This window comes from Podarcis cretensis (assembly GCF_951804945.1).
Source record: "Podarcis cretensis genome assembly, chromosome: 6".
Lineage (NCBI taxonomy): Eukaryota > Metazoa > Chordata > Lepidosauria > Squamata > Lacertidae > Podarcis > Podarcis cretensis.
The window spans coordinates 4,743,590-4,770,637 of record NC_137175.1 but is presented as its reverse complement, the minus strand read 5'-3'; the positions used below and the strand labels follow the sequence as shown (position 1 = coordinate 4,770,637).

Sequence of the window (27,048 nt, the reverse complement as noted above, 5' to 3'; positions counted from 1 at the left end):
GGGCAGGGGAGGGCAGCAGGCGGGGTCCTCCATACTTTCCCCTGCCCCCGTGCCTACACTGATCCTGTTAATTCAGCCCACCCGGGTGATGCAATCTTCATTTATTAAAAAATAAATAAAACCCAACCATCGCATCTCGTTCAGGCCTGCCTTAGCTGCATTTGTCCCAGATCTCAGAGCGGCTCCAGTCCCGCTCTCAAGGACGTTGTCAGTCTGTGTGTGTTTGCGTGTGTTTACTATTGTGTGCATCTGAAAGTTCCTGTGCAGGGTTTGGCCCCTCTCAATCATCCCAGGCTGGGCGAGGCTGTTTGGGTAGCACCGCCGATTGACTGACAGGCTCTCCAGAGCTCAAAAGAGGGCAGCTCGGATCCTGGAGAAGCGTGTCAGGGCAGATCCCTCAGGAAGTGAGTGGCAGACAGGACGGAGCCCCGTTGGAGATTGAGGACAGCTGCACCTTCCGCCAGCCGGCTTCTTCTGGAGCAAGCTCACCCCAGCAGGTGAAAATGTGCAGCCAGGAGCAAAACCAGGTCAGGCTATTTTGGAGCAAACAGATCCAGGCATGCTTTTCTGCCTGGCTGAGCACAGCTTTTGTATTTCACTCTGGAGAGAGAGAAGACAACACTTCTTCATGCAGTGCATAGGGAACTCTCTGCCACAGGAGGCTTTGAAAGTTTAGGCAAATTCGTGGAGGAGAGGGCTTGTTGTTTAGTCGTGTCCGATTCTCCCTGGCCCCCTGGACCAGAGCACGCCAGGCACTCCTGTCTTCCACTGTCTCCTGCAGCTTGGTCAAACTCATGCTGGTAGCTTCGAGAACACTGTCCCACCATCTCATCCTCTGTCGTCCCCTTCTCCTTGGGCCCTCCATCTTTCCCAACATCAGGGTCTTTTCCAGGGAGTCTTCTCTTCTCCTGAGGTGGCCAAAGTCTTGGAGCCTCAGCTTCAGGATCTGTCCTTCCAGTGAGCACTCAGGGCTGATTTCCTTCAGAATGGAGAGGCTGGATCTTCTTGCAGTCCATGGGACTCTCAAGAGTCTCCTCCAGCACCATAATTCAAAAGCATCAATTCTTCGGTGATCAGCCTTCTTTATGGTCCAGCTCTCACTTCCATACATCACTGCTGGGAAACCATAGCTTTAACTATACAGACGTTTGTTGGCAAGGTGATGTCTCTGCTTTTTAAGATGCTGCCTAGGTTTGTCATTGGCTATCGATGGCTTTTAGGCATGATAGCTGTGCTCTGCCCCCGTAGTTTGAGGCAGCAACTTTAGATCATAAGGCGAGCCCTGCTCGATAAATGGAACAAATGTAGTTCGTTCCCTATTGGTAGGAGAAAGTAACAGAGGCCAACCGGAGTATATTGAGAAGCAAAGTGGCTAGTAAGCCTGATCTTTGTTAAAGGACTGGTTGCAACAGGGTCCCCACTCACCACACGCAGGAGGGAGAACCCTGAACAATGGTGCGCAAGCCCTTATACAGACTTTTGAAATTGCCCACCCTGTAGCCCAAGACCCCCCGGAAAAGGCATTATACATACATCACAGAAGGAGGCGGTCTACAGCAGAAATCCTGTCTGCCAGGGTATCTGATAATGGTCACTGATTGCATTACCTGGGCAGCCTGGCCATTTTTTCCGTGATGGTTAAAACTTTAGTTCCTGAATGCAGGTCACAGGCTCACCCTATTGATGCACAAATACGCCCTTAAGACAGGATTTGCAAGCAAAAAGACAATGGGATGGCTTTCCCCATTTGCCTCCCTTACTGCAGAGGAATATTTGAGGTCATTGGGAGAGTCAAACCGGCTTCAAGATTGCTCTCCCATACCACTTCAGGCCCATCATGGTTCATATATTTAGATACGTGTGCATTTATGAATATTTATTCTATATTTGAAACATTAAAATTATTATAACAGGGTTGTGGGTTCGAGCCCCACATTGAGCAAAAGTTTCCCTTATTGCAGGGGGTTGGACTAGATGACCCTCATGGTCCCTTTCAACTCTATGAGTCTGTGAATTCTGTGAATTCTACTGCTCCTCCCATAGCTTCAGCAAGCTCGGCTCCAAAGCAGCAGCCAGGCATGGCTCCTGGTCTCTTAGTGTATCCTCCAAGCCAAGATGGGTCTGTCCAGCAGCTCATGGATAATAATAATAATAATAATAATAATAATAATAATAATATTTTTTACCCTGCCCATCTAGCTGAGTTTCCCCAGCCACTCTGGGCGTCTTCCAACACAATATTAAAATACAGTAATGCCTCAAACATTAAAAGCTTCCCTGTGTCTTCTAAAAGTCTGGTAGTTGTTTATCTCTTTGACATCTGGTGGGAGGGCGTTCCACAGGGCGGGTGCCACTACCGAGAAGGCCCTCTGCCTGGTTCCCTGTAACTTGGCTTCTCGCAGGGAGGGAACCGCCAGAAGGCCCTCTGCGCTGGACCTCAGTGTCCGGGCTGAACGATGGGGGTGGAGACGCTCCTTCAGGTATACTGGGCCGAGGCCGTTTAGGGCTTTAAAGGCCAGCAGCAACACTTTGAATTGTGCTCGGAAATGTGGCCTTTGTCCTCCCTCTTGTTCCCAGCACACCTGCAGTAAAAGGACACCTTTCCTGTCACCTCGCACCTCTCTCTGTCACCTTGGCAACCCCTGTTTTGCACAGACCTGAGCCCCTTTGATGTGTAAATGCATGGCCATTGTTTTATAATAGCTTGCCAGGGCAGTTTGCATAAGGAATTCCTTGTCTGGCACAGTTCTGTAGCTTGCATTTCCCTCTCCTCTCCCCAATTTTACCTAGATTCTGACACTCATTAACTTCTTGGGTTTAGGGGTGTCTCCCCCACAACGCAGTAAAATTCAAACCAGTAGGAATTAATCAAAATCCAGTTCAAACTGCTCCGTTTAAGTCACGCAACAAAACTGACGAACTTCATCTAGTGACACAAGCTTCTCAAAGTCTGATAGCCATTTGCACTGCCAGAGCCCTCCTGCCACCCCCTTGCCTCTTAGCGCCCCCACCCCACAAAATCTCACCCCCCATCCCTTTGGGGGTGGGGAACTTCCCAGTTTGGGAATCACAGGTGTATACTAATTCACTCCTGTGGAAGGCCTGAAAATATGTTGGAGAAGCAAGATTTTGCTCTGAATGCTTATATCCATGGATCAGCAAACTAAGGCCCGGGGGCCGGATCTGGCCCACGGACAGTCCAGGAATCAGCGTGTTTTTACATGAGTAGAATTTGTCCTTTTAGTTAAAATGCATCTCTGGGTTATTTGTGGGGCATAGGAATGTGTTCATTTTTTAAAAAAAATATAGTCTGGCCCCCCACAAGGTCTGAGGGACAGTGGACTGGCCCCCTGCTGAAAAAGTTTGCTGACCCCTGCTTTAATCAACCTGCTTACAATGGGGACCAGGGCCGGCCCACCGAAGAGGCGAGGCGAGGCGAGGCGAGGCGGACTGCCTCAGGCGGCAGAATCCACCAGGGCAGCAGTTTCCAATGCAAATCTTTCTTGTCCCCACTGTTCCTGATGTAGATTTTCCCTCACCCATTCTTCCCTGGCCAGGAGTGGGAGTGGGACACCATTTTGGAGGCCGCCTCAGGTGCCAAAATGTGTTGGGCCAGCCCTGCTGGGGGCTCTTATGCTTGTTCCAATTTGCTTGTTTCGGGTTTGCAGCCTGCGGACAAATAAAAAATGATTGATGAACAACCGTTTCTTACAAGTCAAGTCCGTTCTTGCACCAGGGTCCCTCCCTCCCCCTCGCTCTCTTCCCAGGTTTTGCAATGCTTGCTTTGCTGATATTTAATACCAAAGATCTTTCAGAGGAGCCTAAATCTTCCAAAGAGTCCGACACCTGCAAATATTACCTTGCCATGATCTAGTTCGAGAAATCATCGGAAAGAAAGCCAGGCTGACTTTATTACTACTGTAGCACCCTGCTTGTGGTTAACGCTTAGCTGGAATGAAATATTCAACGCAGCAATAGAGAAATTAAAATAATAATTTATTTGTCAGACAAATAAATATGAGGCACAGTGGTATATGGTTACCAAGCTCTGGCCTGGCCTCCTGCCATTCTGGCCAGCACTTATATTTCCTTAATCCAGCCCCCTTGCTCCTCCTGTGGCTGCCTCTGTCCAATCAGCCTGGTTGAAATTCCTATTGGCTGTTTGCTAGAACCAATCACAAAAGATACACCCATTTCCTTCTGTCCTTTTATGGGAAACAAAAAGCTATATATTCTTCTATCTATAAATGACAAATAAGTAGTAATATATCTTACATGTGTCTCAACAAGGAACCTTAATTACCAGCTCACCTCGCCCTATTGCCCTCCAAAACAGATGGTTAATCTTAATTTTTTATCTTAAACAGACGTCAAGGATCATCATTGAAAGATCTCCTTCCTTTGGAGGTCTCTAAACAAAAGCTTGACAAATGCTCTAATGATGTTTCCTGCTTGGCTGGGGGGGCTGGGCTGGTGGCTGATGGCCCCTGTGATCTCTTCCAACTATATGAAATAAGAATCTAGCATAAGGATTTAACATTTCTTAGCTTCTAATTCCTTTGCATAATTACATTTAAGGCAATATATTTAATACATAACATAAATAACCTTTTAAAAGGAAAAGAAATCTTAAAAGGATCTCAGTTTAAGAAAGAAACAACTTTAGAAAAAGACTTCCCAAAATACTCTCTTCCTTTCTGCCAGCTAGATGCTTTTCCATTGCTCTTGACCTTTGAACCTTAGGAAAATATGGCTCAAGTTTAATGGGAGGCACATGGTTTTATTTTACTATTTACCCACTCTTAATTATGTTTATCTCTTTTTTTTATCTTCTGTAATATGTAGGGTCAGCCTGTAATTCCCTTTTTACGACTTTGAGAATTGTTTTCTGCTATAAATCAGGGGGGCCCCTTGTCTAGGAGGAAAAACATTTTGCCAAGGTTCTTAGGCAGCTGCTCTTCTGCCTGGCATGAAACATTTGAAGATCTTTAAGCTCATTTTAAGATACAGGCCCTGATCAAAATATAAGCTTGATAAAAATGCAGGCTTATGATTAGATGCCTCACTACTACTAATAATAAATTTTATTTATACCTCGCCCTGTCCGGCCAGAGCTGGGCTCAGGGCAGCTAACACCAATAAAATCACAGTAAAAACATAATGGGGGGGAACCAATTAAAAATACAGGTTAAAGGTAAAGGTAAGGGGACCCCTGACAATTAGGTCCAATCGTGACCGACTCTGGGGTTGCAGTGCTCATCTCACTTTACCGGCGTACAGCTTCCGGGACATGTGGCCAGCATGACTAAGCCACTTCTGGTGAACCAGAGCAGTGCACGGAAAGCTGTTTACTGCCGGAGTGGTACCTATTTATCTACTTGGACTTTGATGTGCTTTCGAACTGCTAGGTTGGCAGGAGCAGGGACCGAGCAACGGGAGCTCACCCCGTCGTGGGGATTCGAACTGCTGACCTTCTGATTGGCAAGTCCTAGGCTCTGTGGTTTAACCCACAGCACCACCCGTGTCCCAAAATACAGGTTAAAATGCAATTTAAAATGCAGCCTCATTTTAAAAGTAGCCGATAGATCAAGACCATAAGGGGAGGGAAACAATAAGGGTCAGATTGAGTCCAAACCAAAGGCCAGGCGGAACAGCTCTGTCTTGCAGGCCCTGCGGAAAGATGTCAAGTCCCACAGGGCCCTGGTCTCTTGTGACAGAGTGTTCCACCAAGTCGGGGCCAATACTGAAAAGGCCCTGGGCCTAGTTGAGACCAATCTAACCACCTTGCAACTTGGGACCTCCGAAGTGTTGTCATTTGTGGACCTTTAATAGCAATTAGAAGGAAGGCTAGCTAGAACAAAACCCCTTAAGCCCATTACGTCCAGAGGGATTTGAAGCGGGGGGGGGGGTGTCTTACTTTGCAAACACAGAATCATAGAATTGTGCAGTTGGGAGTAACCCCCCCCAAAGGGTCATCTAGTCCAACCCCCTGCAGTGCAGGAGCCATGTATCACATACCGTATTGCAAATGGGCCACTGGCAAGGCAGAATATCTGCGCTGCATGCAGAAGTCCCCAAGCTTAGTCCCCAGTATCTCCAGGGTGGGCTGGGACTGGGAGAGATCCTAGCCTGGAATCCTGCCAGTCAGTGCAGAGTACAGTGATACCTTAGTTCTCAAACACCTTGGTACTCAAACAACTTGGAACCCAAGCACGGCAAACACAGAAGTAAGTGTTACAGTTTGCGAACTTTTTTCGGAAGCCGAACGTGCTCCGTTTTGAGTGTTACACTGAGGTTTGTCTGTTTTTGCTGTTTATTTTGCATTTTTGTTTTTGCAGCTCTTTTGTTTTTGTGACTATGTGGAACCCAGTTCAGCTACTGATTGATTGATTGATTGTGTGACTGCAGTAGATTGTTTATTGTTTTCATTTAATGGATCAATGGTCTCATTAGATGGTAAAATTCATGTTGAATTGATGTTTTAGGGGTTGTTTTTAAAAGTCTGGAATGGATTAATCCATTTTGCATTGCTTTCTATGGGAAAGCGCGCCTTGGTTTTGGAATGCTTTGGTTTTGGAACGGACTTCTGGAATGGATTAAGTTTGAGAACCAAGGTACCACTGTATAAAATACTTAAAATCAATGATTAGCTAAAAGCCAGGTTAATGTCAATATTCCACAAGTTTGGATAGGCTTGTCTGAAACCTTTGGGAGCTGCTGCCGGTCAGTGTAGGCGGTATGAGCTAGATGGAACAACGGTATGGCTCAGCATAAGGCTTCCTACGTTCTAACAAACGGCCACTCCTCAAGAAAAGGGCGGCGGACATGGCAACAGCCCGTAATCGTAATCACAGTGTCCCGATCCTTGACATTCCTGTGTGTAGCGGCCATGAGGTCTAGGAACTTGCACAATCCATTGAAATGTAACAAAAGCAGAATGATGCTCCAGGTAATGGATTCTGCGCTTGCAGAGGAGTGCTGTGGAGGCGCAGAAAACACGTTGCACCCTGTGAAAGCAGTTGTCTGCCAACCTTTGCATAGCTTATCGTTTTGTCAGCAAAGGAGATGATCTGAAGAGAGTATGACGAAGGGAGGATGACCGAGCTGTGTGTAAGAAGAGTGGGGCTGGCTAATAAAGATAAGACCCACCCCTGCAAAACCCACAGAGCTTCCCCTCTCTTCCTTTTGCTTGCTGTTGCTCAATGGTTATCATTCACCCAAGAACCTTTTCCAGCTTTGAAGTTTCAACACTCAAACCGAAGCAGCATTTCTGACGGGCACCAATGTTTGTTTGATTGGGAAAGATTTTGAGCAGGAGATCTGGGCCTTCCATGGCCAATTTGTAGTGGAAAGCGAAGAGCGGCAACACAGGAAGGACAGAATTTGAGGCAAGAGCAGAACGCACTGCCATTAACCATTTGCAAGCCAAATTCACAATTTCCAGTGGCTAGAGAAAGTTGTCGTAACCCCAGAACTTATATATATATATATATAATTTTATTAGTTTTTTTAAACATACCATTTTCAACAGTAATTAAAGATATTTTTACATCTTATTCAATTTTTTTTACTTTCCCGTCTGAAAATTTTCCAATCTAATCTCTTAGTATGCATTTCTCATTTTCCCTGTTACATTTAAAACTCATAACCAACATCTCTGTTCTTTATCTACTTTGTAGCGCTTCATATATTTCTCCTTACAAAACTTTGTGTTGTCCTACTAGCATAATTTGTTGGTTAGAATTGCTTTTCAAATAGCTCATATGCTTCTTCCAATCTTCTGTAAATCTCTGGTCCCGCGGGTTTCAAATCCTCCCTGTCATTTTGTCCAATTCTGCATAGTCCATTATTTTCGACTGCCATTCTTCTTTCGTCGGAATTTCTTCTTGTTTCCATTTCTGGGCTAACAATACTCTTGCCGAGAGTTGTACAAGATTATGATTCTAGGTGGAATGGTAGTTATTGCTTTGGGATGGAAAGAAAAGGCTAGATGGAATATGGAAAAATGGAACGATTGTGTTTTTGAATACGTACAATCAGAAATATTTGCACAGATAGTGGTAGAGGATAGATGGGAAAATAAATGCCAAAGAATCACAAATAAATGGGCATTTTACAGGAACTGGATAGAAAGAGGGGCAGCGGCGTAGCGTGGGTTGTCAGCACCCGGGGCAAGGCAAGTAATTTGCGCCCCCTAACCCGGGGCAAGGCAAGTAATTTGCGCCCCTAACCCCTAACCTGCCGCCGCTGCCAGCTTCTTCTTGCTGCTGCCTGGGCTGGTCGGGTGTGGTTCTCTCCCGCGCTCAGCGCTGCGCTGGGCGGCCGCTGCACTGTCCCTCCCCCAGATAGTCCCTCCCTCGCTCTCTCTCCGCTCCGCACCGCAACGCACGCCTGGCACCCTCCCCCTCCACAGTGGGCGGCGACTCGGCAGCTCGGATCGGATTCGCACAGCCAGCACTGCAGTGAGAGAGAGTGAGTGAGCCAGGTAGGGGCAGAGAGCTGCGAGTGTGAGCGCGCCCCCCCAAATGTTGCGCCCAGTGCGGCTGGCCCCCCCTGCACCCCCACGCTACGCCACTGAAGAGGGGAAGCCAACCCTAACATACAAGCTCGAATGAACAGACTGTGTAGATGGATAAAGATATGAAGAAGGAAGGACTGACCGGGGGCAGGGAAGGCTGGAGTGGGGAGGGAGGGGGAAGGGGGGGGAAAGTAAACTGGATGGTATTTTGAATTGATTTTGTTATGTAAGCCTTTTTTTCAGAAACCATATATATTAATGTTATGTAGTTAGGCATTGTAGTATGAATGAATTTTGTTCTGTATTCTTTGTTTTATAGAATATATATAATAATGTTATGTTACTAAGCAAATTTAATAAAACGGGGGGGAACAATACTCTTGCAGCAGTTGTTGCATATAAAAACAATTTAACATCTTGCCTATTAACGTAACTCCAGAACTTGTGGATGTCCAACGAAGCTGAATGTCGGGAAATTCCAGACAGATAAAAGAAAGGCCTTTTTATAACGCAGCGCAGTGTTAAACTGTGGAACTCACTCCCACAGTAGGCAGGGATGACCACCAACCTAGATGGCTTTAAACAAGGATTAGATGTGCTCTTCCACATTCTCAGCATGTTCGCATTCTTGTCTCAGCGACGTCTACACTGGCTTGGTCATGTCCGCAGAAGGGAAGATGGCAGGATCCCCAAGGACAAGCTGATTTCAGGAACCAGGCTTATTAACAGACCGACTGCGTTACAAAAATGTCTGCAAACGTGACACGAAGGCCAGCAATATCAGCCCAGCCGTGTGGGAATCTCTTGCAGACGACCCCAGTGCCAGGAGATGGGACAATCAGGTTATGTGTCCATAGCAGTGGCCAGAGGAGGAATGACCGCTGGGAGGAGCACACAGAGAAGAAATGCCACGGTGCATCTGTAGCAACACAACCAGATGCCTTCATCTGCCCCAGCTGCAACAAAACATGTCTCTCCTGTATCGGTCTATCCATGCAAATACATTCAACTGTGTCCTACAAGGATCAAATCTGCAACCTTAGCATTATCAGTACCATGCCCTAACCAGCTGAGGAATCCAGTTGCCAGGGATCCTTTAGCTGATATTCCGGCATTCCTGGGGGTTGGACTAGATGAACTTTGGGTTCCCTCCTATCACTACAATTCTATGATTTCCAGGTTGTGTGTGTTTTCCCGCAAAAAGGGAGAGCAGCAGTTTACAAAACCCAGCAACTACCTTAATTATTATTATTATTATTATTATTATTATTATTTATTATTTATACCCTGCCCATCATGTTTCCCCAACCCCCACTCTGGGCAGCTCCCAACAGAACATTAAAAACACAATAAAAGATTAAAAACTTCCCTAAACAGGGCTGCCTTCAGATGTCTTCTAAAAGTCAGGTGTCTATTTTCTTGACATCTGATACAGAGTTATTCCATAAGGCGGGTGCAGCTACAGAATAGGCCCTCTGTCTGGTTCCCTGTAACCTCACTTCTCGCAATGAGGGAACCGCCAGAAGGCCCTTGGCACTGGACTTCAGTGTCCAGGCAGAATGATGGGGGTAGAGACGCTCCTTCAGGTATAGTGGACCGAGGCCGTTTAGGGCTTTAAAGGTCAGCACCAACACTTTGAATTGTGCTCGGAAACGTACTGGGAGCCAATGTAGGTCTTTCAAGACTGGTGTTATGTGGTCTCGGCGGCCGCTCCCAGTCACCAGTCTTGCTGCCGCATTCTGGATTAGCTGCAGTTTCCGGGTCACCTTCAAAGGTAGCCCCAGGTAGAGCGCATTGCAGTATCCAAGCGGGAGATAACCAGAGCATGCACCACTCTGGCCAAACAGTCAGATGAGCAGAACCCCTCCTGGGACCCATTTCAAAGTGCAAATCAGAGTGGCCCGATTCATTTCCCCCCTTCTGGCTGGGGCTGCTCCGAGTATACAGTGGTTCCGCTCCTTCCTCCTGGGCTGTGTTCAGAAAGTGGTGGTGGGGGATGAGTGTTCAGACCCCGGGGCTCTCACTTGTGGGGTGCCTCAGGGTTCTGTCCTCTCCCCCATGCTTTTCAACATTTACATGCAGCCGCTGGGAGAGATCATCAGGAGGTTTGGGCTGGGTGTTCATCAGTATGCAGATGATGCCCAGCTCTACCTCTCTTTTAAATCAGAACCAGTGAAGGCGGTGAAGGTCCTGTGTGAGTGTCTGGAGGCGGTTGGAGGATGGATGTCGGCTAACAGATTGAGGTTGAATCCTGACAAGACAGAAGTACTGTTTTTGGGGGACAGGAGGCGGGCAGGTGTGGAGGATTCCCTGGTCCTGAATGGGGTAACTGTGCCCCTGAAGGACCAGGTGCGCAGCCTGAGAGTCATTTTGGACTCACAGCTGTCCATGGAGGCACAGGTCAAATCTGTGTCCAGGGCAGCTGTTTACCAGCTCCATCTGGTACGTAGGCTGAGACCCTATCTGCCTGCGGACTGTCTCGCCAGAGTGGTGCATGCTCTGGTTATCTCCCGCTTGGACTACTGCAATGCACTCTACGTGGGGCTACCTTTGAAGGTGACTCAGAAACTACAACTAATCCAGAATGCGGCAGCTAGACTGGTGACTGGGGGCGGCCGCCAAGACCATATAACACCGGTCTTGAAAGACCTACATTGGCTCCCAGTAAGTTTCTGAGCACAATTCAAAGTGTTGGTGCTGACATTTAAAGCCCTAAACGGCCTCGGTCCAGTATACCTGAAGGAGCGTCTCCACCCCCATCATTCTGCCCGGACGCTGAGGTCCAGCGCCGAGGGCCTTCTGGCGGTTCCCTCATTGCGAGAAGCAAAGCTACAGGGAACCAGGCAGAGGGCCTTCTCGGTAGTGGCTCCCGCCCTGTGCAACGCCCTCCCACCAGATGTCAAAGCGATAAACAACGACCTGACATTCAGAAGACATCTTAAGGCAGCCCTGTTCAGGGAAGTTTTTAACGTGTGATATTTTACTGTATTTTTGGTTTCTATGGAAGCCGCCCAGAGTGGCTGGGGAGGCCCAGCCAGATGGGCGGGGTATAGATAATAAATTATTATTATTATTATTATTATTATTATTATTATTATTATTCCCATCTTAGGAGTTATATGGACGGGTTTCCCTCTCCCTCGGCGTAGCTTCCCCCACCCACAGAAGCAAAGACCAAGCATTCAGCGGGATAACGGCCACATTGTATTTGATTCCCCGAACAAAGGACTTATTTGTAGGAATCGTTGTCGGACTGAGCACTGGGTTGTGGGCTTGGCAGTTGGTGCCAGGGCTGGACGCCTGCCAGCGCAGCAAGAATGTGGAACAGTGTGTGTGTGTGTTTTGTGTGTGTGTGTCTTCCACATGGACTGCGAAGCTTCTGCAAGAAATGGAGAGTCTTTTTCCCCTCCTTGCTGAAACCATCCCCCCACCCCCGCCACACACACAAATGTTCCTAGTGAGGCCAGGTGGGAAACCCTCTTGAAAACCACCACTCACTGCCTGCCAGAAGTTGAGGAAGGGCTGTGGTTCACTGGTGGCACACATGCTTTGCACGTAAAAACTCTCAGGTTTGATCCCTCACAGGATCTCCAGGTAGGACAGACTCCAGACCAGAAACTCTGGAGTGCTGCTGCCAGCCTGTGTGGATAACACTGCACAAGATGGACCAATGCATAGCTGTCAACCGTCCCTTATTTAGCGGGAAACTCCCTTATCCCAGCGCCGTGTCCCGCTGCTGTCCCTTATTGATGATGTCCCTTAAATTTCCCGGGTTTCATGCTCACCTGGCTCGGGAGAGAAGCAGCGGCTTGGGGTCCTCCGGCACTAGAGAGAGAGCGAGCACTGGTGCCGTCCTGGCGCGAGGAGTTCCATCGGCCCTTCCCCGCCCGAGGGGGGGGGAGGGAGACTCTTAACCACGCCGCCCGCGAGCCCGGAGGCGGCAGCGGTGGTGGCGGTTGAGGAGGCAGCCTGAGGGAGGGGGAAGAGGAGGGGATGGAGAGGGATGCAGAAGGGCGGCGCTTCAGCGGCCGCCGTGGTGCTGCAACCGCCTCATGCTGGATTGACAGCATCTGTCAATCCTACCAATGTATGTAACTCTTTACAATAGCAAAATCCCTTGTTTTGGCTGCTGATCCCTTATTTTTGAGGCTGCTGGTCCCTTATTTTTAAATCTGTAAGTTGACAGCTATGGACCAATGGTCTGGCTCAGACTTGTGAGTCCGAGCCTGTTTTGTAGGGGGTGTGAACTAGATGACCTTTGGAGTCTCTTCCAGCTCTAGAATTCTATGAAGGCAGCTTGCAATGTTGTTGGTGTTGTTATTTCTTTAATTTATATCCTGCCTTTCATCCAAAGATTATCTTCTTCTTCTCTGGCGAACCCCCGTAATAATAATTAATGATAATTAATGAAAAATAAATAATAGTAATAATAATAATAATAATAATAATAATAATAATAATAATTTATTTGTACCCCACCCAACTGGCTGGGTCTCCCCAGCCACTCTGGGTGGCTTCCAACAAAGATTAAAAATACATTAAAATGTCACACATTAAAAACTTCCCTGAACAGACAGCCTTCAGATGTCTTATAAAAGTCAGAGAGTTGTTTATCTCTTTTGACATCTGATGGGAGGGCGTTCCACAGGGTGGGTGCCACCACCGAGAAGGCCCTCTGCCTGGTTCCCTGTAGCTTTGCTTCTCACAATGAGGGAACCGCCAGAAGGCCCTGGACCTCAGCGTCCGGGCAGAACGATGGGGGTGGAGACGCTCCTTCGGGTATACTGGGCCGAACCCGTTTAGGGCTTTAAAGGTCAACACCAACACTTTGAATGGTGCTTGGAAACATACTGGGAGCCAATGTAGGTCTATCAAGACCGTAGCCGAGTAAGATTGTCTTCCATAAACATAGTTTTAACAGTGAGTCCATAAGTGACTGTGGAGGCCTATTCTGGATCCACACGTCCTTCCACAGTGGGGACGTTGGTTTCCAGGTGGGAGCTGATCAAGGTGAGGGTTGCCAAGTGCGCCTTCCTCTTAACATGTTTCTCCCTTGCGTCCTGAGTTCGAGGGTCTTCAAAGCCCATGACACCTTTGGTAAAGGCTGTTCTCCAATTGGAGCACTCGCAGGCCAGTGTTTCCCAGTTTTCAGTGTTTATACTACATTTTTTAAAAAATTGCCTTGAGAGAGTCTTTAAATCTCTTTTGTTGACCACCAGCATTACGCTTTCCATTTTTAAATTCGGAATAGAGTAGTTGCTTTGGAAGACGACCATCAGGCATCCGCACAACATGACCAGACCAACAAAGTTGATGTTGAAGAATTGTTGCTTCAACACTGGTGATCTTTGCTTCTTCCGGTGCTCTGGCATTAGTTCTTCTGTCTCCCCAAGGGATCACAGGACAGTTGGCAACATAAAACCATGATGTTATTAAAATTGTAATATATTATTAGAATTCTAATATATTATTAGAATTGTAGAGTTGGACGGGACCCCCAAAGGTCATCTATTCCAACCCTCAGCCCATCAACCCTTGTATTGTTTGCACTAACCCTCAGTGACTCTTTTGAGCCTCCTGCAGAAGGCTTTCCTGGCCATGCCAATTCATGGTCTTTAGCCCTTGGAACCTCCTACCTAGAGGAGCTAGCCTGGCTTCTGCCGGGAGGTGAAGAATTATTCCTGCAGGCTTTGGGGGCTCTTGCAAGAAAAGGACTTTTAAATAGGGCTTTTATTATCTGTAATTCAACAGGTTTGTTTCTATCAGTGTGGTGTAGTGGTTAAGAGCGATAGTCTCATAATCTGGGGAACCGGGTTCGCGTCTCCGCTCCTCCACATGCAGCTGCTGGGTGACCCCGGGCTCGTCACACTTCTTTGAAGTCTCTCAGCCCCACTCACCTCACAGAGTGTTTGTTGTGGGGGAGGAAGGGAAAGGAGATTGTTAGCCGCTTTGAGACTCCTTAAAAGGGAGTGAAAGGCGGGATATCAAATCCAAACTCTTCTTCTTCATCATCTTAATTCTGTAACTGTTTAATTATTTTCTAATGACGATCTTTTACTGCATATTATTCATCTCATTTTTAATCTGCGCAAGCCGCCTTGAGCCCCAGTCCAGGGAACAGGCAGGATATAAATAAAATAAGCAAAATAATAACCACTAGCCACATGACCCGGAAGCTGTACGCCGGCTCCCTCGGCCAATAAAGCGAGATGAGCGTCGCAACCCCAGAGTCAGCCACAACTGGACTTAATGATCAGGGGTCCCTTTACCTTTTTATGCCACCTTGAACTCCTTGGAGGAAAGTCAAGCTATAAATGCAGCAAATAACTCAGATCAATATACTAGCAATATACTCTAATAAGAATCCTATTAATTAAGCCTGTTAGAAGTTGGTGTGATTATTTCATTTCATTTTTTTTACCCTCATTGATTTTAATGTCTCTGTGGTTGGCTGGAAGTTGCTTTGGGTTGCCCTGGGTAAGAGAAAGCGTCTGACAAATGTAATAAATAATAATAATAATAATAATAATAATAATAATAATAATAATAATAATAATAGCAGCGCCCATCAGCTGAACTGACTAGGGCTCACTTCCTAGGCGCTGCAACCAGCTTGCCTTTCGCTCCGCTGCGCGCAAAGGCCACGCGCGCTTTCCATTAGCCCGCCCGGCTTTCCGGACGTCTGCCTCTCCCCAGATCCCGGGGGATGGATGTCGGAGGGGCGATTCCTTGCTGCGCCCGGGATCTGCCTTCCTCCTCTCTCTTTCTAGGTCACGCTTCGCAATCCGCCCAGGGCAAAGAGGGAGCAGGAGGCGGAGGTGGGGAGAGGCGGGGGGCCAGGCCGTCTGTCTTTTAATGTTCAGCTTGTCTGAACGCATCAGCTGGAGAACGAGGCGGGCGCGCCCGGCAGATCAGCTGGCGGGGACCTCCCCCACTCCCCATCCCGGGAAGCCTCCTCCAAAGTCCACCCCCTTTGACCCCAGGGGGGCGCGCATCCCCGCAGGGCGCAGGGAGCTTTCCAGGGAAGCTGAGCCCAGGTGAGCTTGGCTACGCCAAGTGGGGCCGTCCTTTGCGCACTGGCTCGTGGGAACTGGCGGCCAGTTGGTTCCCCCATGCGCGGATTTCTTGCTGCTCCTAGGCGGGTGGAAGAGAGAGAGAGAGAGAGAGAGAGAGAGAGAGAGAGAGAGAGAGAACAGGAAGGGAAATTCCCCAGGTGAGTGTAAACAGGAAGTTGTGCAATGAGGTTACCTGAGCCCTCAGGTCAGCTGGCTAAGTTTAACGCGCGCCTGCACCGAAGAGAGCAGTTTATTACTGGGGAGCTCCTGGCTGGCTGGTCGGTCGGTTCTCTGGAATCCTAGAGCCTCACCTGGGACAGGTAAAATGCCAGACCTTGGAGGACTCTCTTTCTCTCTCTCTGGTTGATCATTTTTGAGAACGAGGTATAATCTGGGGAGGGGAAGGAGACCGGAAGGGCAGCTGCCCCAAGAGGCTCGAAGCCAGATGGTTCTTTGAAGTAGCGCAAAGCTCCTGCTTCCCCAGTCCACGCCCCCACCCCACCCCACCCCAAAAAATACATCTCTCGCAGGGCTTCAGCTGCGGCGCGGCAGGCAGAAATTCAACAGATATAGCGCAGGCGCTTTCTTTAGTGTTGGAGTGCGCTCCGCCGGTAGGAGGTCGTTCCCAGGGTCGCTGTTCATCACCTCCAGTGAACAGGCTGGGAAAGATCTCTCTGGCCAAGAGACCCTGCTCGGAAGGAGAGACCAAGCAAGGAACTGGCTCCGTATCGTTTAGGGCAGCTCTAGACGTCTAGCCTTATTTTGTTCTGTTTTAATTGCTTTCATTTTCCAAAGCAAAGGCACGCAGCTTGGTTTACTTAGGGACAGCCGGATATGGATTGGGGAAGCCTCAAAGGTGGATATTGGAAGAAAGGAATAGACATTTCCCAGGGTTATTTCCCACGAGGCGAGGTTGTGTGTTGGGGCACCAGAGTGTGTCCTTTTTGACCTGCAAAGGAGTCTCTCTCTGTCACCACTTCTGAGTCGATATAACTGGTGAAATAGCACCGTCTTCCCTTTGGTACCGGATCTAAAAATTCTGCTTTACTGATTAATGAAACCCTGAAGACATTATCGCTAGTGCATGTTGTGTAGAGGCACACACTCTGAAGCATAAAATGCTGTGGTGTTTGAATGTGTGAGCTGAGTTTTATTTATTGTGTATAAAAATATTTGTATACCTCTGTATGATTTATTTATTTTTTAAATCACAGCGGTTTACTGCAATAAAACCTATTAAAAGTTAAAAAATGGACTTTCCCCAATAGATAAGGAAATATATTCTGCTGTGGCGCAAATTTGCAGCGTTAATTAGCTAGAGGGGTGCTGGCCAATGGATCCCCAAAACGAGGGCTTGTTTCCTTTCTTTGTCCAAAAAATATGAAAGGCTCTGCAGGTTTTGCTTATTAATTGAGCATTACTGATTCTAGAAGTGTGTTGTTTCCTCTTTCACACCATAGATCTTGTAGGTTCCTAAAAGAGGAACCTCCTGAGGGACGGAACATTTGCTTCTTTGCTTGTTTTGGCCGTGTAACTTGGCTCACTGTTTAAAGTCACCTACGTTGCTTTATAAAGGTGATGGTGGTTGTTGTTTTAACACAAGCCAGCAGTTCTGGCATGATGCACCTCAGAGGTGCTTTTCTTGAGCCACACTATAATTAGGATAAGCCAGGCAGATGTGGGACAGAGGAATAATTGCTGAGCAACACTGTTATTATCAAATCCATATAAGAGCATAAGACAAGACGGCCGGATCAGGCCAATGGCGTATCTAGTTCAGCATCCTAATCTCACTGGCCGTCACTGGCTCCTGTGGCAAGGAGTTCCATAGTTGAACTGGATGCTGCGTGATTACACCAAAGCTGCAAGCGTAAACTTACAGGGTGTAGGCCTATTGAGAACAGTGAAAACGACTTCCGAGTAAGCATGCATGGAATTGCACTGCCGGCGGGTAGCTTGTGGAGTTGGAGCAGCAGCAGCGGGGAGCCTGCAAAGGGATTTTCTCAAAGAGGGCATCATGCAGAACACCCTGCTGGGGTGGGGTTGATCTAGGAGAGAATCATAAATTGCATAAATAATAGGAAGTACAATATGGTCAACCCACACAGAGCAGACGTATGGTTGCCAGTTTGCCTGAGATGCAGTGGGCGGAGCCTGGGAGCTTAGGGGTGGGGCCAACTGAGACCGGGGTGGAGCCTAGTAGTGTCTCAATGGCATAGGATGGCACCTGGTGAGTCAGGGCAGGGGCAACCCTCAAATACATTTGGTGCTGACCTTTAAAGCCCTAAACGGCCTCGGTCCAGTATACCTGAAGGAGCGTCTCCACCCCCATCGTTCTACCCGGACACTGAGGTCCAGCGCCGAGGGCCTTCTGGCGGTTCCGTCATTGCGAGAAGCCAAGTTACAGGGAACCAGGCAGAGGGACTTCTCGGTAGTGGCACCCGCCCTGTGGAACGCCCTCCCACCAGATGTCAAAGAGAAAGACAACTATCAGACTTTTAGAAGACAACTGAAGGCAGCCCTGTTCAGGGAAGCTTTTAATGTTTAGTAGCTTATTGTATTTTAATATTCTGTTGGAAGCCACCCAGAGTGGCTGGGGAAACCCAGCCAGATTGGTGGAGTATAAATAATAAATTATTATTATTATTATTATTATTATTATTATTATTATTATTATTATTAGTGTGCACACACACAGGCTGGGATCCTCAATGGCACCTTTTTCACCCAGGGCAAAAACCCCAGCTGGCCCTCTCCTGTAGCTATGGTACCGGGTAAGGGGACAGTCTGTTTGTGCCTTGTGCTTCTGGGTGAAGCCGGATATCTTGGAGAAAGTGGTCAAAAATGCTTTTCTCCGTCTCTCGCAACACTAGAATTCCTGGACATGCAAGGAAGCTGAAAGTTGGGAGGTTCAGGGCAGATAAAAGAAAGGACTTATTCACGCAGTGTGTAGTTAACCTGTGGAACTCCCTCCCACAGCAGGCAGTGATAACCACCAGCCTAGTTGGCTAGATTGGACAAATTCATGGAGGAGAGGGCTCTCAGTGGCCACTAGCCACCATGGCTAGGCCCTGCCTGCACGGTTGGAGGCAGAAATGTTTCTGGTTGCTGGTACTCCGCGGTCTTGTGTTCAAATCCTGCTTGCATGTTTCGTATAGGCATCTGGTTGGTGGCTCCTGTGCGAACAGGATGCAATTGGCCTGATCCTGCAGGCGCTTCTTATGTTCTGACATCCGGGGCGCCGAGAAAATAGAAAAAAAGAGCAGTGAAAATAGGCTGGTGAACTGTGCTACCACCCCTGAATCTGATTTATTACTGCATTGCAGAGGGTTGGGCTAGATGACTCGTGCGTTCCCCTCCAACTCTACAATTTTGTGATCCTTTGCTTTGAGATCCCCTGAAAACCATGAGAAGGAGCCTAAGCACGAGGCAGGGAGAATTAGAGCTAATGGGTTGCATCCAGCATTACTCATACTCAGAGTAGGCTCATTGAAATTAACAGGCATGACTCACTTAGGCCCATTGTAATTAGTGAATCTAACAAAAACTGAGTTGCCTGTGGCCCGTCCTGTTATTTGCAGTAATTCTAGGCAGTTGGCTGACGAAATATGACCCGTTCCTCGCGCATTATTTGTCTGTGGTCAAACATTCTCAGATACTCCTTGAAGCCAAAACCTCCCTGATGTAATAGGTGGTGACCTCTCTCTCTTTTTAGTTCCAACATTCTTCTATCTGATAGCAGAGTTGGGTGTGTGGAGGCCTCTTCACTCCCTCCATCCTGAAACAGCCCCCAATCTGCCCCCCTGGAGCTTCCAGACTTTCTTGCTATTTTTGGGTGAGATCCCGTGGCACGCTGGGAAATTCAGGTTTGCGCAATTGTGGTTGGTTTGGCGCGCTTGCACAACAAACCCGATTCCCCCAGAGGATCAGGCTTTTTAGCAGCGAGGGAAAATGATATACTGGAAAGTGCAGGATAATACTGGCTTTGACACAGCGTCATCTAACCTCCCTACAAGCAAAGCAGAGTGAATGCTCAATGAATGCATTGTGAGGACTCCAGGGATCTAACTTAACCCCTACTCCCAAGTATTTAGGGAAGGACACAAGCAGGGAAGGGACACGCTGATCAGGACTTGCTGATCAGAAGGTCGGCGGTTCGAATCCCGGGTAAGCTCCCGTTGCTCGGTCCCTGCTCCTGCCGACCTAGCAGTTCGAAAGCATGTCAAAGTGCAAGTAGATAAATAGGTACCACTGCAGCGGGAAAGTAAACGGCGTTTCTGTGCGCTGCTCTGGTTCGCCAGAAGCGGCTTAGTCATGCTGGCCACATGACCCGGAAGCTGTACGCAGGCTCCCTCAGCCAGTAAAGCGAGATGAGCGCCGCAACCCCAGAGTCGGCCACGACTGGACCTAATGGTCAGGGGTCCCTTTACTTTTACAAGCAGGGAAATGAAGGCAACAGCCTTCCCCTTTTGTTTGCCTGCAGCACCCTATTCCCAGTGGTAGACTGCTTCTGCACATGGAGTTTCCTTAACAAATTAACAAGAGTTTTTGACAACTTAATAATAATGATAAAATGCCTTTACGCAGTCAGCGTAATAAGTCTTGAACTTTCATAGCTAAAAGGTATCGGTAGACCTCTGAATTTGTTCCCCATGAATTTAATAACCGAAGCTGTCGGTCCATTTGCTCGAGTTTTCTCCATCCAGAACATTGGTGCTGCTTCCCAGGACATCCCAACTTCAAAAATTCAAACAAATACAAGTCAAGATCAGAAAAGAGCTTTCAAACCTAGGAAATGGATGCTGAGACAAACACTTAAAAAAAGAATCAGTGTTACTGATTAACAGCCTTTGTTTGGAAGGTAGCAGTTTGCGATTTCCCGGCACCGAATTTGAATGATACCTCTCTGTTTGCATGAAAAAGAACAGGAGCCAAGACGTCTCTTGGACAGCACAGAGTAGTCAAACACAATGAAGGCCAAAGGAACTCCTTTCGGCAGTTGGAGGTTGTGGTAGCTTGGGACTCTGTTTTCTGGAGTATCTTCATGCCTGGCACCTAGGGCGGGCACCTTTGCCAACCTGGTGCCCTCCAGATGGTTTGGACTACAACTCCCATGAGCCCAAGCCAGTACTGGGTGTTGTAGTTCAAAACATCTAGAGGGCATCAGGTTGGCAAAGGGGCCTGTCCTAGGTGCAAGGACCGGTCTTTAGAACACACCGTTTGGCAGAATCCCCACTGTGCCAACGAGAACTAGGAGTTTAATCCTTGATTCAGCACAGGGACCACATTTGCACAGACGTCTTTATTTTGCAAACCCCGCGTCTATATTTAAACGGTGCATGCTGTTTTTAATCATCTTATAATTTCAGGATTTATTTAGCACCTTGGCTCACCCTGTTTGAAGACACGGTGTTTGCAAAATAAGGAAAAGATGTGGGAGGCACGGAAACGCAAGCTGCACCCAAAGGCGCTGAGGGTGCGGAAAGTTTAGAGGTGTCTCTGGAATGGCTCATCAGAAACTTCTGCTCTGCCTCCTCTGTAGATTAGATCTCCCGGCCCAGTTCCTGTCGCTCTGCTCTGAGCCTCTGCAAACACATTGCAAGAGATGCGCCTTGAAGGCAGGGGGGAGTTGGGGAGAAGATGGGAAGCCTCTACTGATGATCATGAGGGCCAGTCACTTGAATAATAATAATAATAATAATAATAATAATAATAATAATAATTTATTATTTATACCCCGCCCATCTGGCTGAGTTTCACCAGCCACTCTGGGCGGCTTCCAATCGAGTGTTAAAGACAATACAGCATTAAATATTAAAAACTTCCCTAAACAGGGCTGCCTTCAGATGTCTTTTAAAGATAAGATAGCTGCTTATTTCCTTCACATCTGAAGGGAGGGCGTTCCACAGGGCAGGCACCACTACCGAGAAGGCTCTCTGTCTGGGTCCCTGTAACCTCACTTCTCGCAATGAGGAACCGCCAGAAGGCCCTTGGAGATGGACCTCAGTGTCCAGGCTGGATGATGGAGGTGGAGACGCTCCTTCAGGTATACTGGACCAAGGCCATCTAGGGCTTTAAAGGTCAGCACCAACACTTTGAATTGTGCTCGGAAACGTACTGAGAGCCAGTATGTTATGTGGTCCCAGTGGCCTCTCCCAGTCACCAGTCTAACTGCCACATTCTGGATTAATTGCAGTTTCCAGGTCACCTTCAAAGGTAGCCCCAGGTAGAGCACATTGCAGTAGTCCAAGCGGGAGATAACTAGAGCATGCACCACTCTGGCAAGACAGTTTTGGGGCAGGTAGGGTCTCAGCCTGCGTACCAGATGGAGCTGATAAACTGCCCTGGACACAGAATTGAGCTGCACCTCCATAGACAACTGTGAGTCCAAAATGACTCCCAGGCTGCGCCCCTGGTCCTTCAGGGGCACAGTTACTCCATTCAAGACCAGGGAGTCCTCCACACCCACCCGCCCCCTGTCCCCCCAAATCAGTACTTCTGTCTTGTCAGGATTCAACCACAATCTGTTAGCCACCATCCATCCTCCAACCGCCTCCAGGCACTCACACAGGACCTTCACCACCTTCACTGGTTCTGATTTAAGAGAGAGGTGGAGCTGGGTGTCATCTGCGTACTGATGAACACCCAGCCCAAAGACCAGATGATGAGCAAGAAATGGATAGAAATATTGAGTTGGAAGGGGTTGTCTTGTCCAACCCCTGCAATGCAGGAATCTCAGCTAAAGCATCCCTGACAGACGGCCATCCAATCTCTGCTTAAATATCTCCATGGAAGGAGAGCCCTTCACCTTCTAAGGGAGACTGTTCCTCCGTTGAGCAGCTCTTGCTGCCGCCTGAGGCAACTGCTTCGCTTTGTCTCACGAGTGGGCAGGCCACGCTTGTAGAACTTGGCAGGGTCAAGGACCGAGGCAAAAACTATTTCCTTGGCTCCGCCTCTCATTGGCTCTGGCTCCACCCACTCTATGGACTCCCTGCCTTCCTCTCCACCAGTCCCAAAGGGCAGTGGCGTAGCGTGGGGGTGCAGGGGGGGCCAGCCGCACCGGGCGCAATATTTTGGGGGGGTGCGCTCGCACTCGCAGCTCTCTGTCCCTACCTGGCTCACTCACTCTCTCTCACAGTGCTGGCTGTGCAAATCCGATCCGAGCTGCCGGGTCGCCGCCCACTGTGGAGGGGGAGGGTGCCAGGCATGCGTTGCGGTGCGGAGCGGAGAGAGAGCGAGGGAGGGACTATCTGGGGGAGGGACAGTGCAGCGGCCGCCCAGCGCAGCGCTGAGCGCGAGAGAGAACCACACCCGACCAGCCCAGGCAGCAGCAAGAAGAAGCTGGCAGCGGCGGCAGGTTAGGGGTTAGGGGCGCAAATTACTTGCCTTGCCCTGGGTTAGGGGGCGCAAATTACTTGCCTTGCCCCGCGTGCTGACAACCCACGCTACGCTGCTGCCAAAGGGCACCCGCCCCTTCTGTCTCCAGCTGAAATGAATATTCAGACCTCACCACCGTATCTGCTCAGAATAGTTGCTATCTTTGCTTTTCTCTTTGTCCTCGGCTGTCATCCCAGCCCTCAGACTGGAAGCGCCTACTGCTTTTTCTGTCTCCTTTTTTAAAAAATCCTGCCTATGTCGCTCCAAAAAGTGCCATGTAGACGTAGTAATAATGCATTCCATTAATGGGGGAAAAATTCACCACGCCTTTCTCCTTCCCCTGCACAACCCGGGAAGGTTCAGTACTGCAGCGGTGAACACCCCACAACCAATTCTCTTGTGTGTCCTCTGCCCAGAATAGCCTCCACCTCAAGGCCTCTCAACTAGTTAAACTTGTTATCAGGGGAGCCCAGGAAGAGCTCATGCCATGGGTGGGAAGAACAAACGTGCTCAAGAAAGTGATAATTAACTTGCACAAGTCCTGCCTGGGACCAAAGGGAGCCAGGCTATTTCACTAGTGTTTCTCAACAGAAATATTTCAACCATGAGGGCTAGGTACTTGGGTTTTTTTATGATGGAAGAGTATGGGGGATACCAATATTGTGGAGGGGAAGCACAATAACGCCACACATGTGGGGTCTCTTTGTGAATGAACCCCCCTCCCCGATTCTTTTCTCCACACATTCAAGTCCAACCCACTGTGATTTAGGAAACACAGCTTTAAAATTCCTGACAGATGGTCATCTGACTTCTGTGCTTTTATTTTTTAAAAAATGGCAAAAACCCCAGCAAACATCACATTTCCAAAATAGGAGCTGTAAAACACCAACAGTGGAATTTCCATACCCAATAAATGATTTGGTGATTAGCTCTTATGGTCAGAAGGCTTTTCGGTTCCCAGATTGAAACAGAGGTGATTAATTTCATCAGCATTTTTTAATCTGCATAACAAAAGTTTGTTTGGTTTGAAATTCCTCCTGTCTGGTTTTTTGGGTGGAGACTAGGAGTTGCTGTTTTGCTTTTGAACTGTTTTGGTTTCAGAAAAGCAGAAAGGCGATAATGTGTGTCACTCGTAAGCCTCGCCATCCCCGCTTCTGCAGCAAGAGAGAGGAATCAGCAGCCTCAGGAAAGCACCAATATTTGCAGAAGAAATAAAGGAAGAAAGGATAGATAGATAGATGATAGATAGATCCCGCTAAAAGGGATGTGTGTGCGTTTTCAGGTGTGATACAATCACATACTAACAAACTCAGGTTGCATAATTAAGAGCTGATTTCGTGCCTTTGCTCAACAAATCCATTTCTGCCGTTAAGAAAAGTGAAAAGGAAATACAAAGTTTGGGATAAGGCTTGCTTGATGCCCTGTCATATAACCTCCCTGCAAACAAATAAGAACAGATGTTCCCCCAAAAAGCCTGTGTCTAACCTCCCCAAAACTTTGTGCAAACACATAAGCGAGCAGACTTAGCCAAATGGGTCTCATTGTTGGGAAGGTAGGGGAGGTGGAAAACCAGGAGGGTTGAAGTATGGAATGGAGCTTCCTGATGTGGCTGGCTGGAACCCTGATCAGGAGCACTTTGCAGAGGCGGTTTCAGGGTAGCTTGACCGGTTTGACCTCAAGGAGGGCCACACTGCCGGGGGCACCCCAACAATGCTGTGGAATGGAGTGCAAAAGGCGGGAGGTGCCACATTTTCGTGTCCCACAGAGCGCTGCTGGAATTGGAGAGCCCAAACTTTACTGCAGGTCCCACTTTCGTCATTCGTCCCATAACATTAATGATATCCTGTCCTTCTTTCCAAAGGAGCCTAGAGCAGCCTCCTAGGGTATAGGATGGGTTTAATTTCTGTTTTCATAATAGATGTTTTGCTGTTTACCTCGAGCCTCTGGGACAGGGTGGGACATGTGCTTGAGTAAATGAACAGGAAGCAGAAACGGTGCTTTTCAAGCTTGGACTACTGCAATGCACTCTACATGGGGCTACCTTTGAAGGTGATCCAGAAACTGCAATTAATCCAGAATGCGGCAGCTAGGGAAGCTTTTAATGTTTAATAGGTTATTGTCTTTTAGTGTTTTGTTGGAAGCCGCCCAGAGTGGCTGGGGAAACTCAGCCAGATGGGCAGGGTATAAATAAATTATTATTATTATTTATTATTATTTCTTGTCCTGACTTCTCCACTACGTGGCGGTTGCTCAATCTTTTCCTGAACAGCCTGTGCTTGGATCTGAGCTTCTGTGGTTTCCCCTTTCTCACCACTTTTGGGACTTCCTCTTCCATATTTGGTTTGCCAGGCGCCGTGCAGTTTAGGCTCTTGAGTCATCCTAGGACATGTCTAAACCCCACAGGTGGCGTGGCTCCTCCTCAGGAACTCTGGCAAGCTGTCATTGGACTGTGACGAAGGATTTGCTGTTCTGCAGAACTGTTCCGTCAGCTTCTCATTTCATCCCAACACTGATCCTGCGAGGTAGAGTTGGCTGAGCAGTGGTGCATCTGCCAGACCTTCATGGCTAAGCAAACATTTGAACCTCGACCTCATCATCCAAACCCCAACACGCTAGTAGAACACAGAGGGTTCTTTGAGGTGGGTGTTTATTGTGGGATCAGGACTTCTCAACCCTTCATTGCTTTTAGCAATGTCTGTCCATGCAATATAAAGGTAAAGGGACGCCTGACCATTAGGTCCAGTTGTGGACTGGACGTCACATAGAGGAGGGAGAAAGGTTGTTTTCTGCTGCTCCAGAGAAGCGGAAACGGAGCAATGGTTCCAAACTACAAGAAAGAAGATTCCACCTAAACATTAGGAAGAACTTCCTGACAGTAAGAGCTGTTTGACAGTGGAATTTGCTGCCCAGGAGTGTGGTGGAGTCTCCTTCTTTGGAGGTCTTTAAGCAGAGCCTTGACAACCATATGTCCAGAGTGCTCTGATGGTGTTTCCTGCTTGGCAGGGGGTTGGACTCGATGGCCCTTGTGGTCTCTTCCAACTCTATGATTCTATGATTCTGTGACCGACTCTGGGGTTGTGGCGCTCATCTCGCCTTACTGGCCGAGGGAGCCGGCGTACAGCTTCTGGGTCATGTGGCCAGCATAACTAAGCCACTTCTGGCGAACCAGAGCAGCGCACGGAAACGCCATTTACCTTCCCGCTGGAGCTGTACCTATTTATCTACTTGCACTTTGATGTGCTTTTGAACTGCTAGGTTGGCAGGAGCAGAGACTGAGCAACGGGAGCTCACCCCATTGCGGGGATTCGAACCGCCAACCTTCTGATCAGCAAGACCTAGGCTCTGTGGTTTAACCCACAGCACCACCTGCGTCCCTCTCACCCACCCCTCTCACCCACTCAATATATTTGTCATCAAAATGCACAGCCATATTTAACCCCCACCCCGATTTAATTCAGTTTCACCCCATCAGGAACCACCCAAAGAATCAGAACACACAGCAAGTAGGACCCATGTACCCACGGGACCGCCTCTCCTGGTATGCCCCGCACAGGACCTTAAGGTCCACAAATGATAACATTTTGGAGGTCCAAGGTCGCAAGGTGGTTAGATTGGTCTCAACAATGGCCAGGGCCTTTTCAGTACTGGCCCCGACTTGGTGGAACGCTCTCACAAGAGACCAGGGCCCTGCGGGACTTGACATCTTTCCGCAGGGCCTGCAAGACAGAGCTGTTCCTCCTGGCATTTGGTTTGGACTCAGTCTGACCCTTATGTTGCCCTCCCCTTATGGTCTTGATCTATTGGCTACTTTTACTGCATTTTAAATTGCATTTTAACCTGTATTTTAAATTGGTCCCCCCCCCCTTATGTTTTTGCTGTGATTTTATTGGTGTTAGCCGCCCTGAGCCCAGCTCTGGCCGAGGAGGGCAGGGTATATAGAAAAATAATAATAATTATTATTATTATTATTATTATTATTATTATTATTACATACAGGACCATGGGAAAAGGTTCAAACTGAGAAACAAGGGCACACAACTGCGTCTATCCCACATGTGGTTTTGGGACTAGAATTCACCTTCCTGGGAATAGCAGTTT

At 48.2% G+C, this 27,048-nt stretch overlaps 2 protein-coding genes across 3 annotated transcripts in view; one reads left to right on the top strand and one right to left on the bottom strand.

The window, feature by feature from the left end:
• ANGPT4 (angiopoietin 4) overlaps window positions 1-27,048 on the bottom strand; it is a 130,808-nt gene that overhangs the window by 6,050 nt on the left and 97,710 nt on the right. The window lies entirely within an intron of this gene.
• The window catches only part of FAM110A (family with sequence similarity 110 member A), a 29,891-nt gene continuing 18,567 nt past the window's right edge, over window positions 15,725-27,048 (top strand). The window contains exon 1 of one of the 2 annotated variants that reach the window (XR_013839644.1): window positions 15,725-15,893. The gene's annotated coding sequence lies outside the window, so the exon portion shown is untranslated. The remainder of the gene's footprint in view (window positions 15,894-27,048) is intronic. The other variant, XM_079979785.1, reaches the window with a different exon arrangement.